We start from the raw sequence: 8,382 nt of genomic DNA, 5'->3' as shown, positions 1-8,382 counted from the left end.
AATCTAAGTTTAAGTCCTGTATCTGCAAGTGACTCATTTTGTCTGTTTAAACAAGTTATTTCACCACTCTAGGACTAATATCCCCATTTATATAATGAAGTTAGACTAGATAGAGATTTTGAAGTCTTTTACACCTACCATTTTTTGTTTTATGGCCTAAGGTCACTTCCAACTCTGACATTCTGATTATATAATTCTGTGTTTAATGTTATTGAAGTGTAGAGTTAAACTCAATCTTTTCTGAAAATGAAACAGGGCATTGGGAAGGGACAAGTTTAGGGGTGGGGCTCCCAAAGGCAAGTGCCTTAGTATGGGGGTCTGGTCACTTCCCATTCTACTTTGTTGGATGCTAATATGTGTCCAATCCCACTAACTGGATAGACCTCAAAGCTCTGACTTAGGGCTCCTTTCTGCTGTCTTTCTCCCTTTGTCTTTCTCTGTATTCTCATCAATGCAAGTGGGTTCAGATATCTCTATCCAGATGCTTCCCAGTTTTATTACACATCCGATTGTCTCTCTGTTTCCCCATTAAAATATAAGCTCCTATGCAAGTATATAATTACATAATATTACATGTAATATCTGTTACATATATATGTATACATAAATATAAGTAGGGATTATTTCATTCTTTGTCCTTGTATTCCAAGTGCTTATCAGTGCCTGGAACATAGTAGATGGGTAATAAACACTGTAGAATGACTGAGTTCTAGTCTCTAGTCTCACCAACTGCTTACTGAACATAGTCACCTAGATATCCTGTAGGCACCTCAAACTCAACATATCCAAAACAAAATTCGTTATTTTTCTCTTCAAGTCCTCCCATTTTCCAAACTTCCGTATTTCTGTTGACAGTACTTTCCAGTCACTCAGGTTCACAACCTCTGTCATTCTCCATTCTTTATTCTCCTTCCCCTCTACCATCCTTTTCCCATCTCAAGAGTTGCTAAGTCTTGTCAATTCTGCTTCCATAGCTCAAATCTATTTCCCTCTCCCAGTTCATACCTTTTTTTTTTTTTTTTTTTTTAAAAACCCTTACCTTCCGTCTTGGAGTCAATACTGTGTATTGGCTCCAAGGCAGAAGAGTGGTAAGGGTAGGCAATGGGGGTCAAGTGACTTGCCCAGGGTCACACGGCTGGGAAGTGACTGAGGCCAGATTTGAACCTAGGACCTCCCGTCTCTAGGCCTGACTCTCATTCCACTGAGCTACCCAGCTGCCCCTAGTTCATACCTTTTACCTAGTCTGCTACAAGAGCCTCTTTAATTTGTCTTTTCTTCCCTTCTCCAATTTTTATTCTCTATACAACTGCTAAATTGATATTCCTAAAGCATAGGTCTGGACATGTCATGTCACTTCCTGCTTCTAGAAATTCCAGGGGCTCTCATCCCTTAGGATCCAATATGCAATCCTTTATTTGCCTTTTTTAAAAAAGCCTCTGTCTTAGGATGGATTTTAAGTGTCAGTTCCAAGGCAGAAAAGCAGTAAAGGCTAGGCAGTTGGAGTTAAGTTACTTAAGGGTCATATAGCTTGGAAGTGTCTAAAACCAAATTTGAGCCCAGAACCTCCCATCTCCAGGCCTAGCTCTATCCACTGAGCCACCTAGCTGCCTCTGCTTGCCTTTTAAAACACTTCATTTATCTGGCTCCATTCTATCTTTCCTGGTTTAGAGTTCATCAATACCGTTCGCACACTCACCTAACTAAACTGGCCAACTTAACTGGATCCTAAATACAACATTCCATTTTGTCTCCATGCCTTTGCAATAGGTTTTCTCCTCCATGCCTGAAATGCACTCCTTTTTTGCTTCTGCCTCATAGAATCCTTGGCTGCCTTCAAAGCTCCTTGCCCTCAGGAAGCTTATGTTCTAGAGGGGGAGACAATAAGTACACATATAAGCAAATATAAAATAGATAAAAAGTAAATTTTAAAAGGAAGCACTAACAGCTGGAGGGAGAAGAGAAGGGAATTGGGAAAAATCTCAGGTAGATGAAGTGGTCCAATTCCTTGGCAATATTAATGTCACCATATTTGTCCTTTGTTCTATTCCCTCAGCTATCCTCTCCTCTGCTGATTCTTTCTTTTCAACCTACAACATACTTAGGATTCCACAATCTTAAAACAAAAAAGAAAACCGAAACCTGACCCCCTACCAACCTTCTATAAATTCTGCCACCTAATCAAACTCTAGTCCTTTAGCTCTCCTTCCCTTCACTGCTAAACTTTTGGAAAGAATTTTTTGGGATCTTATAATCTAATAGGGGTACAGATGCTAGCTGTCTACTACTATCCACTCACCAAGTATGGATTCTGTAACCATAACTCCACTGAATTCTTAGTTCACTCTAAAGACATCAATAATTTCTAAATGACTAACTTCTATGACCCATTTTCAGTCTTCATCATCCTTAACATTTCTGCAAAATTTAATACTATTGGCTATTTTGTCTTTCTAGATATTCTCTCATCCTTTGGCTTTAGTAACATTATTCTTTTCAGTTTTCCTTTTACTGGTCTATTTCTTCTCTGCCTCCTTCACTGGTTTCTCTTCATACCTTCAAGGTGTCCGTGTTTCATAATTTTTTTTCCTAGGCCCTCTTCCATTTCCCTTCTAACTATTCCCCAGAGTTCTATCCTGAGTCATCTTTATAGTCTTTCTTTTGGTGAGTTCATCCATTCCCTTGGATTTAGTTATCAGCTCTAGGGGAAAGATTCCTAAATCTCTATCAATCCAGAGTTTGGCTTCCCTATTTCCAACTGTCTGCCGAATTTCTCCATCTAGATGGCCCACTGGTATGTCAAAGTCAACTTGTCTGAAATTGATTCACCTTCCCCTCCAAACATTTATTCTTCCCAACTCAAGTCAATTATTAAAAAAAAAAAAAACTCTTACCTTCTGTCTTAGAATCAGTATTATGTATTGGTTCCAATGCAAAAGAGTGATAAGGGTTAGGCAAGGGGGATTAAATGATTGCCCAGGTTCACACAGCTAGGAAGTGTCTGAGGCCAAATTTAAACTGCTTGTTTCTGAGCCTGGCTCTCAATCCACTGAACCTCCTAGCTGCCCCTTCAAGTCAATTGTCTAAAAAAGTCTAGCACCTGGTATGTTTAAGACACTACACCCAACTCTAGGGACACAAAGACACACAGCCCTGGCCTTTGAGGAGCTTACCAGCTAGCAGAAGGTGGAAGAACACAAGAAATATCTTCTTTGCATGGCCTTGACAGTACTACTCCGGTCACTGGTTCAAAACCTCTGTGTCAACAATGACTCTTTCTTCTTCCTCACCCTCCACGTCTAATCAGCCACTAAGTGCCATAAGTCCTGCCTTTTCTTTCTTTCTAATCCATTCCCTGTTTTCTACTCATACTACCTACCCCTTCAATTCAGGCCCTCATGCCCTCTTGTCAGTAAGAGTCTTTGTCTTCTCATCTCCACCTTTTCCCAATCCATCCTGCTAAGATAATCTTCCTAATAATGCATAGTTTTCACTATATTTCCTAATGCTCAAAAGTCATCCCCCCTTGCTTGTCGGCTAGTCTGGCCTTCCAGGACTCTCATTAGGTTGAATCCACTTCACCTTTCCAGTCTTCTTTGACTGCATGTCTCTTCACCAGACTTCCTTTAACCACAATGTACTTATTATTACTTGCTGCCACATCATCTTGCCCTCTTCGAATCGATCATCCCCAGGAACACATGTCCTCCACATATCCACCCATTCATTCGTTCCAACACCATGAAGTGATTACTGTATGTGTCAAGTGCTGTAGTAGATGTTAGAGATGAAGGACTCAGCTGAAATCCTTCCCTTTCCTTTCTTTTTCTTTTAAACCTTTACCTTCTCTGTCTCAGAATCAATATTATGTATTGGTTCTAAGGCAGAAGAGCAGTAAAAGCTAGGTCATTAGGAATCAAGTGACTTGTCCAGGGACACACAGCTAGGAAGTATCTGGGATCACATTTGAACCCAGGACTTCCCATCTCCAGGCCTGACTCTTTCTATCCACTGAACCACTTAGCTGTCCCCAATCTTTCCTTTTCTTTAAGCTCTGACTCAGTGCCACTTCACTTCAAAATCTTCACTAATCTGGCCATCCTTAAATAACATTTTTTCTAGCTCTCTCCTTTGTCTTTATTACACTTATATCTTATATCATTCATATTTGTGTATTTATCTGATTCTGTCCCCTATGCCCTCCCCTACCCACTTTCAATTAGCTGTAAGTTCCTAGAAGGTAGAGATTGTCATTTTTTTTCATCTTAGATTAATCCATGAGTTAAGGATAGCCTTTCTCTCTTTTGAGTTTGTTACCTATCCAAAGATTTCTATAGTCCTGTTGCAGGTGTACAGTATTTCTCTGTGTCTTTGTCCCCGTAAAGGAAAAGCAGTTGTAATGGTGAAGAAGTCAAGCTTTCTAGCCTAATGGTGAACACACATCCCTATGAACTTATACAATCCTCCAAAAGACCTATACAATCTTCCAAACATATTATTAATCTAAGTGAGGCCCTCAAACAAAAGGATAACATTTAATGTCAGTAAGAGTCTACCCTAGGGAAACGAACCATATGTACAAAAATTGTGAAAGGAGCACGTTTTGTTGTAGCAAAAACCTGGCAATTATTGGGTTATCCCAGAACTGGGAAATTACTGAACAAATTGTGGTCTGTTAATATAATGGAATACTATTGTGTTATAAAAAGAAAATGGTAAAAGGAACAGATTCAGATAAACCTGGGAAGATTTGCTATAGACTGACATGAAGTGAGTAGAATCAGGAAAACTATGCATATAATAACTACTTTATTGTAAGGTTTACCAACTTAAAAAAAACTGAAAAACTGAACAGTGCAATGACCAGTCTTATCTACAGAATATTTTGGTAATAAACCATGTTTCTTCTCACTTCTTGGCAGAGAGGTGATGAAAGAGAGGTGCAGAATAATATGTTTTCAGACATGGTCAGTGTGGAGATGTGTTTTGCTTTGATAGAAGGATTTTTTGTTTGTTTTTGTGGAAAGAGAGAATTGTAGGGAACACTGGAGCTAGTGATAGTGATGCAAAAAGAAAGAAAACAAAAGAGTATCAATAAAACAATTTTTAAAAATCCACAGAAGAGAGTAAAAGGAAATTCAGAAAAGAACACAGGCACTAGACAATGTTAGTTCTAGTAAGCCGAGTTGGACATATTAGAGAATTTTCAGTTTCCTATACAATCTTACAATCTTTTCTGTACTTTGTATGTGGAAATATTCACATTTGTTGATGTTTTTTGAGTTCATAATCAATTAGAAAGGGAAAAAATAGAGAGCATACCCTCTCTTCCTAGACCTGCACAGTCCACAGAACTCACAATTCCAATAAAGGTTCAGGTTTGCTTCTCCAGATCATAGCTCTTCCTTACTTTTCTTCTGCTGTAGCTTTTGCTTGTTCCATGAAGTAAGTGTGGTCCAGGAATTCGTCTACTTGGCCCTCTTCATCTGGTGCTGGTTCTTAGATATCCGTGGGTCCTTTGAAGGGCTATGTGGTTCTAATTGTCTTAAAAAGGTATCCCTGGAGCCCTTCCTAGGAACTGAGTCCAAGTCTCTATGTATCCTTTCTCTCTGTTTCTCTGTTTCCATCTTTCCAATTCTTTAGTTTTTAGAGCTCCCATAGTCTTTTAAATGCCCAATCTCAAGCATATAACTTAAGTGTTTGAATCATCAATCAATTATCATCCAATTGGATAACCCATAGCTGTCCCAAATTCATCCTGCTTAAAATTGAACTCATTATCTTCCCCTCCAAACCCTCCTATCTTCCAAAGATATCTGTTTCTATTGAAAGATTTTTCCAGTCACCCATGTTTACAACCTCAGAATTAATCTTCACTCTTCATTCTCCCTCATCCCCCATATCCAGTCAGTTACCACGTCTTATTGACTCTATCTCCATATCATCTCTCTCATCCATTAATCTTCTCTCCATTCATGCAACCATCATTCTAGTTCAAACTCACATTACTTCCAACCTGTATTCTTACCTCTTCCTAATTGTTCTTCTGCCTCCAATATATCTTCCACACAACTGCCAAGTGATATTGCTTTTTTAAAAATCTCTTCAGTAATATTTTATCTTTTTCCAACTACATGTAAAAACAATTTTTAGCATTTGTTTTTTAATATTTTTAGTTCCAAATTCTCTCCCTCCTCTTTCCCCTCTCTGAGACAGTAAGCAATTTTATATAGTTTATCCATGTATTATTATACAAAACATTTCTGTTTTCATCATGTTGAGAAAGAAGACACATCTTAAAAAAAACTCATGAAGAAAATAAAGTGGAAAATGGTATGCTTTGATCTGCATTCAGACTCCATCAATTGTTTCATCACATGTCCTTTAGGGTTGTCTTGGATTGTTAAGTCATTCACAGTTGATCATGGGACAATATTGCTATTATGGTGTACAATATTCTTCTGGTTCTGCTCACTTCACAATATGATGTTCTTAAAACACAGATTTGACAGAAGAAAATCAACTGCTTGATCACATGGGTTGAGGGGGATATGATTGGGGATGTAGACTCTCAGCAATCATCCTAATGCAAATATTAATAATATGAAAATAGGTCTTGATCAATGACACATGCAAAACCCAGCTCATTGGCTATGGGAGGGGGGTGGGAGGAGGGGAGAGAAAGAACATGAATCATGTAACCATGGAAAAATATTCTAAATTAATTAAATAAAATAAAAAAAAATTAAAGCACAGGTTTGGCCATGCCACTTGCCTGTTCAAGAAGTTCAAATGACCCACTGTTACCTCCAGAATCAATCAACAAGTATTTAGTAAGCACTTATTATGTACCAGACGAGAACAAATCTCTCTGCTTGGCATTTAAAGTCTTTCCCAATCTGACTCCACCCAACTTTTCCAGGCTTATTATATATTACTTTCCTTCATTGGGTCTCCATTCCAGCCCAACTTGCCTTTCCCCATATATAACATTCCATTTCCTAGCTCCACACCTATACTTAGGCTGTGACCCCCATGCCTGGAATGTATTCCTTGTCTTTGAATCCCTAGTGTCTCTCCAAATTCAAATGAACTTTTCTATTACATTCAGAAAACTTACCATGATGGCCTCTAGTTGCTAATACTCTCTCTTCCCAGAAAGTATTTTGTATTTATTTAGTTATTTGGTATTTATTTTTCTGTGTATTTTCCCCCTAGTCAATAGCCAACTCATTAAGGAGAGGGATGGCTTTGCTTGTATTTATGTCCCCCACTGCCTACCATAGTACCTTGACCATAATAACACTTAGTAAATGTTTGTTGATTTATTGATTGCTTAACACAAAGAAGGAGCTCAATAAATACTTATTAAATGAATGAATGAAATGGAAGTTACCTATGTGATTTTTCTTTATTGTATCAAAGAGGGATCAACAGGAGCTGAGGGACAGTTGTGGGAGAATTGGAGTATAGGCCAACTAAGTGGCTCAGTGGATAGGGAGCCAGGCCTGAAATCAGTAAGTCTTGGGTTCAAATGTGGATGTAGACACTTCCTGGCTGTGTAACCCTCAGTTTATCCCCAATTGCCTAGCCCTTACTTCTCTTCTGCTTTGGAACTGATATCTAGAATCAATTCTAAGGCAAAGTATAAGAGTTTCAAAAATTAAAATTTAAAAAAAAAAAGAGTTGGGGGACAAGGAGACAAAGGGAATTTTACCCTGGTTGTCCTGGACATAAGAGCTACCTTTGTTTCCCCAGGACCTAGCAAGTAGTGATGGGATACCAATAATTAATTGATAGAATCATAACTTTAGTGCCAGAAAAGAACTTAGATTCTAGTACAACTCCTTAATTTACCTCATCAAAAGGGATGATGAATGCAAAACACTTTGCAAACCAATACTCTAGAAATTCTATTATTTGATAGATGAGGACAAATTATAAGATACAGTTGAAGTTGCACAGATGCAGTAAGCAGTAGGTACAGAATTAGAACCCAGGTTCTTAGACTCCTAATCTAGCATTCTGAATTGAATGGAACATGGAGAATGATGCAGGTTAATTTACGAATAGAGTCATGGAGGCATATATGTACATGCACACATCAAAATATGTAAATATAAACTCAAGTGTGCGTGCACACTCCCAATGGGACTTAGATTCAGGGTGGAGCAGTAAGCCCAGGGATGTGGCCCGAACCTCGGACTCTCTTCTTTCCTCCCTAGTGTTTGTTTTCAATTCTCTGACCCCTGGGTGGCTGGCATTTTGGGTGGGGTTGAAGGGGAGGAGATTCCTAGGAAAGTACTCCTTTATACAAATTCTCTCTCTCTCTCTCTCTCTCTCTCTCTCTCTCTCTCTCTCTCTCTCTCTCTCTCTCTCTCTCTC

The sequence above is a fragment of the Gracilinanus agilis genome, chromosome 4, assembly GCF_016433145.1.
Source record: "Gracilinanus agilis isolate LMUSP501 chromosome 4, AgileGrace, whole genome shotgun sequence".
In the NCBI taxonomy this organism is placed as follows: Eukaryota; Metazoa; Chordata; class Mammalia; order Didelphimorphia; family Didelphidae; genus Gracilinanus; species Gracilinanus agilis.
The sequence above is the reverse complement of the archived record's forward strand: the minus strand, read 5'-3'. Positions refer to the sequence as shown.